The sequence below is a fragment of the Triturus cristatus genome, chromosome 9, assembly GCF_964204655.1.
Source record: "Triturus cristatus chromosome 9, aTriCri1.1, whole genome shotgun sequence".
NCBI lineage: Eukaryota > Metazoa > Chordata > Amphibia > Caudata > Salamandridae > Triturus > Triturus cristatus.
Window position 1 is genome coordinate 778017258 of NC_140592.1, and position 12742 is coordinate 778029999.

The following is a 12742-nucleotide window of genomic DNA, read 5'->3' on the forward strand; positions in this document are numbered from 1 at the left end:
TTTGTACAATATCTACTCTACAGAAACAAAACTGAAAGAAGGATATTTATTATTAAAGTATTCATCACAGCATTCACTTTTTAGATACCGCACTGATAACACAAGCAAAATCATACCGGTTCCCGATACAGAAAATATAAATATATGCCCTAGGGAAGTAATTACCGAATTATTATGGATAAAAAAAATAAAAGGTTTGTACTAGGGCATACATTTGGGGGCACAACTCTCTGAAAGTGCTTAGACACAAGAATTAGTCTGCACTATCCTTGTTGTTTGACAACTAAAATACATTTAACAAGACCGATTTGATCAGAATATCGGGTACTGCAGAGAAAGACCAAGCAAGGATATAGAAGTTCACTAACTCAAGGAATAAATTGATACTGTGTTAGGTTAAACTCTGCCAATGTATCCCTTTTCAGGTATGCAAGTTGTTCATACACAAAGTGGTGGCAAAAACTTTGGGATCAAGATTTGCTGTTTTTGGACAAAAACCAATAGCATTAACAGAGTGAGACTGAATAGCACAGCGAAGCATAAAATTGCATATTCTATTGCCATTAATGGTTAAAAAAAAAACACAATACAGATTAACATAAAATACATTTAATTTCCATAATGTGAAATTAAAATTAAATGTCAAAATTTATATTTGAAAACGTACCAACATGAACAATATTTCTCTGATGCCTAAACATATATAAAATATACTTGCTATTTTTATAAATTGGCTTGGCTTGCCTTCTTGAGTAGTGTTGTTATTTATTAATCATTGTGTGCATTTGCAAATGTCTTACACTCCTTTGTGTTAAGCCTAATGCTGCTCGACCACACTACCCCCTAACAGAAGACTTTGGGATAGCATAGCAAGTCCTGTCCACTAGTAAGGGACATGATGTAATTTCGACTGAAAGTGCACTGCTAACAAGGTCCCCAGTGCCAGAGCTCTTTCCCAAAACTGTACAATTGTTCCCCCAATTGGCAAACCTTTAGCACCCTCTCCAATTCCCTAGTAAATCACACCCTGGTACCTAGGGCCTGAGGTACTAAAGAGGGTCTCTAAGGGCTGCGGCATGAGTTGTGCCACACTAAGGACCCCCTCACCGAGCACATGTACGACTCACATTGCAGGCTGAGTGTCTTGGTGAAGACAAAAGTGAAAACACTACATGTCACACATCCTTGTGTGCCATGCCCCCTTGCACAGCATATGGTATTTGTTTGTCACCCTTACAGCAGGTCTGACAGCCCTAAGGTAGGGTGTTTATTATTATATGTGAGAACATATCTGCCTATTACAGCCAGTACAAGTGGCTAGGGAAGCCATAATAAACAATGTACTGGACACTGGTGAAAATGAGTTTCTCAGTTACATGAAGGCTTCAATGAAATCAGGAATGTCTGTTACCAAACATCTCTTCTTGATAAACCCATACTGATGCCAGGGTTGGATTAATCAAAACATGCATTCATAGCGCATCTTAGAGGTGCTCCCTTAAATCTACCAGCCTCTGGTGCGCTTGCCGACTGGATTCTGCCAACCTGCCACTCAAGACAAGTTTCTGCCCTCCTAGGGTGAGAGCCTTTTGCTCTCAGAAGATCAGGAATGAAGGCCTGTCCGGGAAGAGGTTGTAACCCCCCCTCCCACAGGATGACCTGCTGCTTAGCCTCCTTGGCCTGGTGAACTTCAAAGGAGCCACCATCTTTGGAATGCAATCTGTCTTCCCTCACAGGACAGGAAGCCACCCCTCCTGTCCAGAGCCCTTTGGCACCTGGACAGGTGGGAAAATTAGCTATAACAACAATAAGACCTGATCATCAAAGGAACCTCCTATTGAGGAAAAATAAAAGTGGAGGAAGGGGGGGTTTCGTAACTCTTTCTCCCATCAACAATCCTCACTTTAAACGGAGGTAATGTCCTCCCACTTTATTGCCTAATTTTTGATCCTGAACCCTTACAAATGACAGTCACTGTAAATCCGCACCCTCCGTTTATACAGAAGTGTGCCACCGATAATATTATCAACACAAGTCGCCTATACATGTGTATAAACCAAAAAAGTGTGAAAGGACAAGATGGCACCTAATGGAGCTGGCTGGTTGGTTCTCACCAGCTATGCCCACATTTCTCATCATTGGTAGCCATCTTGCCTCAAGAAAATGAAAGTAGTGTCCAAAACAAATAGTGGTGAAAGAAAAAGAACGTGTAGTGTATGTATCACAAGTACGACCCCATGAAGTTAAGATTGAAATAAGATGCACGATTCCCGATGTCAATTTTATTTTCAACTCGTGCACTTATTCAAATTAAAAACAACCTGCATGTGTGCAGACCACTTGATGATGGGCCCACATGTTTCATTGCCTATTCAATTTTCATCAGGGCAGTGAGGTTGTCAATCACCTTACTGGACACTTATAATGTTGTACACAATGACTGTCAAATGCAAAGGAAAAGGAATTCATGTTACTCAACCTCCATCTTTAAACGCACATCATTACGCCTTCCAAAAGCACTCATTACCATGTGGAAGCCAAAGCCCCTCGTACCAGCTCTCCACTTGGTCACTTGAGGGATACTCCAACCTCCTCAAGGCACATTTGTATGAGTCACTCACCTGTGAAAAGGCCCACCATCCTCCCCCCAAAAAAAACTCTCCTTGGCACAATCTGTAAGCCTAGAAACGGACAGACAGACGGACATCCGGATGGATGCCCCGACTGACTTTGTAGCACTTTACTGTTGAGCAAGAAAAGACTATTCTTGTTGACCGAGGCATTTGACATGGTCTCACAACCCATACTAATCAGGTACCTGCACAAGACTGGCCTTCAAGGACCCGCTCTCTGCTGGATCTGCTCCTTCTTAAATGGATGGAAAGCTTTCTGCAAGCCTGGCACTTACACCTCGAACGTCTGCAAACTCACCTGCAGAGTGCCTCAATGTTCATCTCTCAGCCCCATACACTTCAACGCATACATGATGCCTCTGGCCAACCTCATCTGTGCACAAAATCAACATCTGCTCCTATGCTGATGACACACATCTCATACTCTCCCTCTTGAATAAGACTCCCAATACAAGAAACAAGTTTACCGCCTGCAGGACCAAAGTCGCTAACTGGATGAAAGCCAACGGTCTCAAGCTCAACACCGAGAAGGAAGAAGTAGTATTTTTCGGCAGGAACTGATGGCTGGCCTAATATTGCTTTTGTTTTGTAATTGCATTTATATAGCGTTTACTACCCCTGACGAGGCGTCAAGGCGCTTTTTTGGCGAGTAGAACGCTACTCTGGGACCCATAAAGGATTAGTGTTGAATTAGTATAGTGAAATATGAAAGTAATTAAAGTGGTGGATAGGTTAGTCAGTTATTTGGATTCGGAAGGATAGAAGAGGAAAAAAGGTTTGCATTTATATAGCGCTTGTTACCCTGGATGGGCAGTAGCACGCTACTCCGGAAACCCATAAAGGATTAGTGGTGAATTAGTATGGTGAAATATGAAAGTAATTTGAGTGGTGGATATTAGTCAGTTATTTGGAGTGAGAAGGAAAGCGGAGGGATAGAAGGGGAGAAAGGTTTGCATTCATATAGCGCTTGTTACCCCTGAAAGGGTGTTGAAGCGCTTTTCTGGCGAGTAGCACGCTACTCCGGAACCCATAAAAGGATTAGTGTTGAAACTTACTATAGTGAAACATGAAGTAATTTTAGCGGTGGATAGGTTATTCAGTTATTTGGATAGAGAAGGGTAGTAGCAGGATAGAAGAGGTTAAGAGGTTTGTATTTATATAGCGCTTGCTACCCCCGATGGGGTTTGAAGGCCTGTTTTGTTTTGGGCGAGTAGCACGCTACTCTGGAACCCATAAGGATTAGTGTTGAATTAGAATAGTGAAATATGAAAGTAATTTGAGTGGTGAATATGTTAGTCAGTTATTTGGATTGAGAAGGGTTGGGGAGAGGTAGAAAAGGGAAAAGGTTTGCATTTATATTGCGCTTGTAAACCTGATGGGGTGTTGAAGTGCTTTATTGGTGAGTAGCACGCTTCTCCGGAACCCATAAAGGATTAGTGTTGAAAATTAGTATAGTGGAATATGAAAGTAGTTTGAGTGGTGGATGTGTTATTCAGTTGGCTAGAGAAAGGTAGCGGAGGGATAGAAGAGGGAAAAAGGTTTGCATTTATAGAATGCTTGCTTACCTCTGATGAAGTGTTGAAGCGCTTTTTTGGCGAGTAGCACGCTACTCTGGGACCCATACAGGATTAGTGGTGAATTAGTATAGTGGAATATGAAATTTGAGAAGTGAACATGTTAGTCTGTTATTTTGATTGAAAAGGATACTGGAGGGTTAGGAGAGTGAAGGTTTTTTGGGAGGTCATAGCAGTAGGAGGAGGCTTTTGGAAGAGTATAAAGGGGTTGTGGAGGGGAAGAGTCAGAGGGAAGAGTTTTTAATGGTTTGTTTTGGGCATTGGTATAGTAAAAGAGTTGTCAGATGATGCAAGGAGGGGTAGAGTAAGGGAGAGTTTAGAAAGGGTTATTTTGGGGATCATAGTAGTTATGGGGTTTGGGATAAAAGAGAGTGGGTGTAAAGGATATATTGATAGATGTATAGGGTGAGAAATAGGGTAGTGCATTGGAAAGAGTGGTAGAAAAGTTTGAGATGAGTCACAAAGTTGGGTTAGAAGATATATTGAGAGAAGTATAGGGTGAGAAATAGGGTAGTGCATTGGATATGCTGAATTAGAAGAAAGTGATAAATGTATAGATCCATAAGTACATTGAAAGTATATAGATGCATAAAAGGGGTAGGTATATGTAGATTAAATATATTGATAGAGGTTCAGGATGAGAAATAGGGTAGTGCATTGAATATGCTTTTCAGGAGAAAAGTAACAAAAACACAGATACAAGTACATGGAAGGTAAATAGATGCACAATGGAAGAAGTACATGTAGACCAAAGATGCACCAGATAAACTCAGGTTTTCGTGTTTTATTGTACTTGAACATGTATTTTTTTTAACATAATTATTCTACATGTTTATACAAAGCAATACACAAAGATAGGTACGTATTTATAGTAAAAATAAATTATATAGAGAGGGATATGCTGTACATTTCTGTTTGCGTATGGTGCGTATGTGGGGAAGAGCCAATTCTTTAGCAGTTTTCTGAAGATAAGGTGGCTGTCCGTGGATCTTATGTTGGGGGGTAAAGAGTTCCATAGTTTGGCTGCTTGAACAGGGATTTTGAGGCGAGGTGCCATTTTAGGGCGGAGGTTCCTTTGTTGAATGTGTTTGGTGATTTTATTTCTGATGAAGAGAGCGGTCCCATTACATGTATTGCTTTGTGGGTGATACAAAGCAGCTTGAACGAGGATCTTCTGCCATCCGGTAACCAATGCAGGGCTTTCAAGGCAGGTGAGATGTGGTCTCGCGGTTTGATATGCAAGAGTAGTCCGGCAGTCGAATTCTGAACCCATCGCAGTCTTTTCATGGTCGTTAAAGGTGATCCGTGGTAGAGGCTATTAGCATAATCGAGTTTGGACAGAACAAGGGAGAAAGTAGCTTGGACCTTGTGTGGAAATCCAAAATGAGGGAAAATTTGTTGTAGCGTTTTTAGTGACAAAGCTGGATCTTGCTAGTTTGTCCACTTGGGCATCCATCGACAGCTTGGAGTCCATGGTCATTCAGAGGTTTCTTACTTCCTTCGATACTTTAGGTGGTGATCCCAATTCATCAGGTCAGGCGGCAAGCGGGTCATAATGTTTCCAATCGCCACACATGAGTATTGACGTTTGGAAGCATTCAATTTGAGGTGGCTCCAAGTCATCCACTGATCCACGGCTCTGAGACAACTGAAAATTGGGGAGTTTCCAATATCTTTGGGGCGTTCCAATTGAAGGTAGGATGCAATCCAGTCTAGAGCAGTCCCCTTCATGTAGGCTTCATAGAGTCTTTGTTTCAGAGTGCCATGGTCAACCGTGTCAAAGGCAGCCGAGAGGTCCAAGAGGAGAAGCGCAGCAACCCCGTTGCGGTCTGTGTTCTTCAGGCCATTCCAGACGGCAAGGAGGGCAGATGCTGTGCCTCTTCCCAGACGGAAACCAGTTTGAAAGTCTGAAAGTATGTCATTCTCTTCAATGAATTGTGACATCTGGGCGAACGCTGCTCTATCTATCAGTTTGCCCAGGAAAGGTCCATTTGTAATGGGTCTGTAGTTGTCGGGGTTCAGCGGGTCCAAGTTCGTTTTCTTCAGTAAAGGGCGTAGGTATGACTTTTTCTGGAAGTGTTCCGGTAGTTAAGGAATCTTTGAGGATTCTTCTGACTGGAATGGCAGCAGAGGTTGTTAAAAAAATTGTCTTGAAAGTTTGTGGTGGACACGGGTCAGAAGGGCTGCCGGCAGGCCTGCTTGCTATGACCAGGGCCATAAATTCATTATTTGAGATGTGTTGAAAGGAACGTAGAGGCTGGGTTAGAGTATTCCTGGATTGTTGTTATGTCAAAGGGTTAGTGCTGGTGCTTTGTCTCTGTTTCAAGTACGAATCCAACGTGTCTGCTTTGTCAGTGTAATGATTTGCCAGTTTGTCTGTGAAATCTTGAGTTAACAGGATGAGTTCCTTCTAGGAAATTTGGTTTGCGAAATTCATTGAGTATTTTATGGAATTCTTTATTTGCACATTTAGCATTTTGAATTCTGTTTGAATAGTCCTTTTCTTAGCTTTTTTGATAGCTGACTTGTGTAATCTGTTAATTTTCTGTAGGCGAAGTTTGTCTTGAGCCAGGTACGTTGCAGCTTTCTAATGTGTTTTTAATGTCTTTTATCTCTATGTTTCTCCAGGGCGCTTTTTTTCTTTTGTGTGGTTTTGAGTGGTATCAGGATGTCAAAAGCTTCCTGTAACCACTCATATAGTTTTTGAACAGAATTTATTGTTTCCAGATGTGTACTGGATGTTAGTTGTGTTTCTAAGTGTTCCAAATGAAGTTTGTTCCAGGTTCGATAGGTGGATGGATGTAAGGTAGTTTTAGGTGAGTCGCTTAGTATTGCTTTATGTTGGAAAGCAAGCAAGTGGTGGTCTGACCATATGACTCTAGTTATAGTTTGAAAGGTAACTAGTTTGGTATTAGCAAAAATGACATCTAGGATATGTCAAGCGGTGGGTGTGGGTTTGTGGACAATCTGATGCAGGTTTAGTGCGTCTAGGCCAGTGATTATTGTTTTTGAATGGGTCATATTGGGTTTGTCAAACCAAATTTTGAGGTCACCCAGAACGCATAGGTTGGAGTGCATTGTTATCCGGTTTGAAACGGTGTCTAATAGTGCGTCTGGGAATGTCGCCTTCCTAGGTGGAGGTCTGTAAAGGAGCAGGAAGTTACAGGAGGAAGACGGTGTGGGATTGCATCTAGTGAGAAGACCCTCACAATTCTTTATGGTGATGTTGTCAACTTTAGTGATATGTAATGTTTGCCTGAACACAAAAGTTAGATCACCTCCTTTTTTGCCTATACTAGGTGATTGTTTGTTAGCCTAGAGGAACGGCTTCATGCAGGAATGGAGCCATATCATCTCCAACCATGCTTCAGTTACGAATTGTATGTCTGGTTTTGCATCAGTAAGAAGGTCGTAGATGTGATATTTGTTTTAAGAGAGGGATCGAGCATTTCTTAGTAGACAGTTTAGAGAATGGGCTTTGGTGATAGTGAGACTTTGTTTTGTAGAAAAGTGATCAGAATTGTGTGGGTTTGTAGCAGGTGTGTTTTTAGTGCTGGTATTAGCTGTGTTAGGATAGCAATCGTGTAGCTGTTCTGCATCATGTTCCTCATCCAGCATGGCAAGAAGGCATTTTGATGGGTCTGCGTGTATAGGTGGTGGAGACGGTGTTTGAGAGTGAGTTGGTGCACTGTGTTGTTTTCGTGGTGTAACATTGTTGTGCAGTAGACATGGGGAAGTGAAGTTGTGAGGTGTGGCATGTCGCTTATATTGTTTGCGTGTGTTTAGTGCGGAAGGTGTATGAGTCAGGGATGGTGGTACAGCATGTGGGTCATGTAGTAAGGTTCTAAATTGTCCAATGGATGAGAGGCATTTGGGAGAGAGTTGTTGTATCTGTGTTAGGTCTGAGAGAACGATTGGCATTGGTGTTTGTTCCTTTGTGTGCTTTGAAAGGTGGGTGTATGTTTGTATTTTGTGATTGTAAGTATTATGAGGTGTTGCGCTTGGAAGATCGTGTTGTGTTGGTGTGCGGGATATGTTTTGTTTTTGAGGAGTAGTGAAAAGAGGTGCTGGTGTATTTGTTTTATGCAATGGATTTGTTTGTATAGTATTGTTTGTGAGAGGAGGTTGTAAGGTAGAGGGGGTGATGATGTGTTTATGAGTAGAGTGTATGTTTTGTGTAGGAGGAAATGAAGTAGAGGTAAGAGTGTCTTAGACTGGTTTGTTGCAAGAGTTAAAAAGTATGGTGCTGTGCAATGTATGTGTTGTGCGTTTGTGTTATTATGGTAGAAGGAAGAGGAGGGTGTTGGTTGGACAAATGATGGATGGCTGATTATATGTTTGTTAGTGATAAAAAGTGGTCTGTTAGTAGTAATTAGAGCAGGGAGTGTGTGTCTGGATGGGATGTAGTTAAGTATGGTGTGGAATGGGGTTGTGTTAGTGATGAGTGGATTGGTTTGTGGTATAGGATAGAGTTGTGTATTGTTTGTAGGTGGTGGCAGAAATGTGTGGTAGCTGGGATAGAAGGGTGTATAGGTGTGGGTTTGTGTGGTTTTGTAGTGGGTGCTGAGACATGGATTTGTGCAGTGTTGGTTTGTAGTAAGTGTGTGGTGTACATTTGGTGTGGTGAGTGTGTTGCTCTGTTTGTGGATGTGGATGGTGTGGGCTGGGTATTACTGAATGGGAAAATGGGCAGCATTTCTGTCCCTAGTCCCGAGCAGTCTCAAACAAGCAACTGCCCTTGTCCTCTCCGCCCTACAGGCTCAAACGGGCAACTGCCCTTGTCCTCTCTGACCTACAGGCTCAAAAAGGCAACTGCCCTTGTCCTCTCTGCCCTTAGCCTCGACACCTGGGCTGAGACGCCCTAAGCCTTGGCTTTTTATAGCCCCATTAATCAGGTGACCCCTTCAGCCAATGGGAACCCTAGCCCCAACACTATCCAAGCACAACACTAGCCCTAAAATCTAGAACCAATGGGAGACCAGGACCTTACTGCCAATCTTTGCCCTAGTCCAAGCAACAATCAGTTTCAAAAACCCCGATCTCTACGCCCAATAGAGACCTTAGCCCTACCAGTAGTTCCAACCCAAGTCCAAGCAACCAATGCCACAGGAAGACCTAATCGCTACTTCAAATAAAAGGCCTAACCCTACTCTTAGTCCCACACCTAGTCCAGCAACCAATCACACCAGAAGCCCTAATCGCTACTTCCAATTAAAGGCCTAACCCTAGCTCCACCCTAGTCCCAACAACCAATCACACATGAAGCCCTAGTCCCTACTTCCAATAGAAATCCTAACCTTAGCCCTAGCCCCAACCCTACATTGAGTCACAGGGGGGTGGCTGGTTTCACCCACTTGCTAACACAAAATGGAACCTGGGGGTGGACTGCTTAAAATACAGGTCTTAGCACAGAACAAGGGAGAAAAACTGATAGTCACGGGTAATGAGAGGGAAAAAACTACAGAGTTAGGACTGCAAATCCCACAATTCAACAGGTTAAAATGGAGACAGTCACATGCAAGGAAGACCCAGAAGTTTAAACATGAAACAGGTGATAAAGTATGCAAGACCGTTAAAGAAAATTATTAAAAAATGATGCAATCACAGGTAGGAAATATTGTTTTTAGTTCTAGTGTAGGCAGCGCGCATGCGCTGCACTAGGTGATGACCTTTAGAAATTGGCCTGCTCCTTTTCAAGCACACTCGTGCTTGTGCTGGCATCCACCTTGCGGGAGCGAGCAGCGGCAGCGCGAGAGCCATATGTTTTCAATTAGCACACGCGCCGCCGCTAATGCTCGCTCACGCAAGGCGGATGCCAGCACAAGCGCTTCAAAACTGCTGCTGCTTGTCTTCACAGCTGGAGCCCGCTTTTGTAAAGCACCGCACGCCACTCCTAACACGGTCGCACTAAAAACAATGGCGGCCACAGCTTTTTTTCCTCACAGTAGGCTTCATTGTATTTGAACTAATCATGTTTTATTTCCACCAGCTCTGCACTCGCACTTCAGCAGTGGCGCTGCTGCTTGAGCAATGGCGGGCACTTCTTTTGTTTATTTTCAGCACGCTTTCAGTTTAACAAAGGTGGCACGCACCTTTCTTTCTGCACGGCTCGCCTTTTTTTCCACATCCCGGGACAAGGAGCAGAGACTGCGTTGGCTCCTTCAATGGCAGGAGGTAAGCGGGGTATATAATGCAGCTCTCTTCACTCGCACACTACTCTAAAAAAATAATCAGAACTTTGTACATTGCCGACAGAAGTGTTCATGGCAGAGTCAGTTTGTTTAGGATTAGGTGTGATAGGTCAGGGAAGCAGTTTGGGACTGCATGGTAAGTGGCAGTTTACACATTGATGGCGCTCCAAGTCACAGCTAAGATCAAACATGCTGCACTGAAAATGTCAAGTGAGTCTAGTCAGACAGCATTGCAGGATTGTAATCTAACAGATCTGAGCTCCAGGACATTTATGTGATGTCATTCTTCTATTGAATCCAATGACCCCTTGCTGTCTGCTCCAGGCGGTGGAACCCGCACCCCTCAACAATGCAGTCAATGTCATGATGAAGTGGGCTAATTGCAGTTGAAAGTGTAGACCCTTTGTGATTTGTGACCAAGCCAAGTCACTGCACCTTTGATTTTGACGGAGACTGAAAATAGACTGTAGAAAACTCCAGCCATTGGGAACCCAACTCCTTTGTGGAAGCCACACCTGCCACCTGCAGAAGGGTACCAATATGTGCAGAACTGTATCATGCTAAGCATATGACGAACAACGTAAGGAGTCAATCCATCATAGTATCTGGTGGAAATAACCTACTCAACACCCAGGGGTTGCACATTAGCACACCTGAGTGTGTATATTCATGCACTAATCATCACCGGTGAGCACTGCCATGCGTGTCCCCACACTGTCGGACCAGTCCATATTAACACACCAGGCACATGGCCCGTATGTCCCTGCAACAGTCATTTCAACACGAGACCCTGGTATCTCGAGGGTCCAAATGCTGTCAACATATAGGATAAACAACTACAGTACACCTATGTTATTGTTTACTATGAAACGTTGTTTGGTATAGACACAACATTTTGCATTACGGTCACTACTTTTTGGTTAGTCTTGGTTGTGATTTTTCGTCTTTCACTGACGTTGCTGCTTCTATGTTGTGACAATGATTGTTGGATAATGTAAAGACTGTCTTTGTAAAATAAGGAGTGTGTTGGTCGTGTGTTCCATTGAGTTGTGAGGCATTAATTGCATTCTGTGACTTTGCTTAACATAAAATTGTGCGTGAATGATACTAATGAGAACCACTGCTCATGAATAATTGCCATTTCCCAGGTTCCCATGGCTTTAAGGGCTGCTCTGGTTTTGTAAATACGCAGTGAATTTACAGCTTGTATTTAGCATGGCCTCTACCGTGTAAATCTGGTGCCCCCTTGTTTACTTTTTGCAGCAAGAATATCAACAAGCATTGGCATAGCCAATAGGTCTCGCTTTTGGGACTTTATAATTATTTAGTTATGCAGCACAATATCCTTGGTGCAAAAACATCAACTGTTGCATGGCTAAACACTTATAAAGGTCCCAAAGGCGAGACCGATTGGCTATGCCAATGCACGTTTAAATTGTTAGGAAAGAGACAACACTAGTCTCCCTCCCTACCACTTCCGGGACTCTGCTGCTACACTGCAATCTGGGACCCACACATATACCCAGCATCCACGCCAGGAACCTCTGAATAATCAAATGCAAACTAGATATGGGGGCACAAGTTAATGCGGTCCCTGCATCCTGCTCCATAGTGTTGAGGAAGATCCTCAAATGGCTCCAAAGCAACACTGAAAAAAACTGTCACTCATGCCCTAGTACACAGCAAGATGGACTAGAGACATCCTCTAGGACGGGATCACCAAGCAACCCCCTAGAAGACTACAAACGATCCAGATCTCCAGCCAAACACCTACACACCTACCCACACCCACACACCTACCCACACAAGCCTACACCCACACACGCCTACCCACACACACCTACACCTACACCCACACACACCTACACCCACACACACCTACACCCACACCGACACACACCTACACCCACACCGACACACACCTACACCCACACCGACACACACCTACACCCACACCTACACACACCTACACCCACACCTACACCCACACACTCCTACACCCACCTACACCTACACCCACCTACACCTACACACACACCTACACCCACACACCTACACACACCTACACCCACACACCTACACACACCTACACCTACACACACCTACACACCTACACACACACCTACAAACACACCTACACACACACCTACACACCTACATACACACACCTACACACACACACACCTACACACCTACACACACACACACCTACACACACACACACACCTACACACACACCTACACACCTACACACACACCTACACACACACACCTACACACCTACACACACCTACACACCTACACACACCTACACACACCTACACACACACCTACACCCACACCT

The 12742-nt window shown here is 43.6% G+C and overlaps 1 protein-coding gene across 1 annotated transcript in view; it reads right to left on the reverse strand.

The window, feature by feature from the left end:
- PELI2 (pellino E3 ubiquitin protein ligase family member 2) overlaps positions 1 to 12742 on the reverse strand; it is a 195027-nt gene that overhangs the window by 138854 nt on the left and 43431 nt on the right. The window lies entirely within an intron of this gene.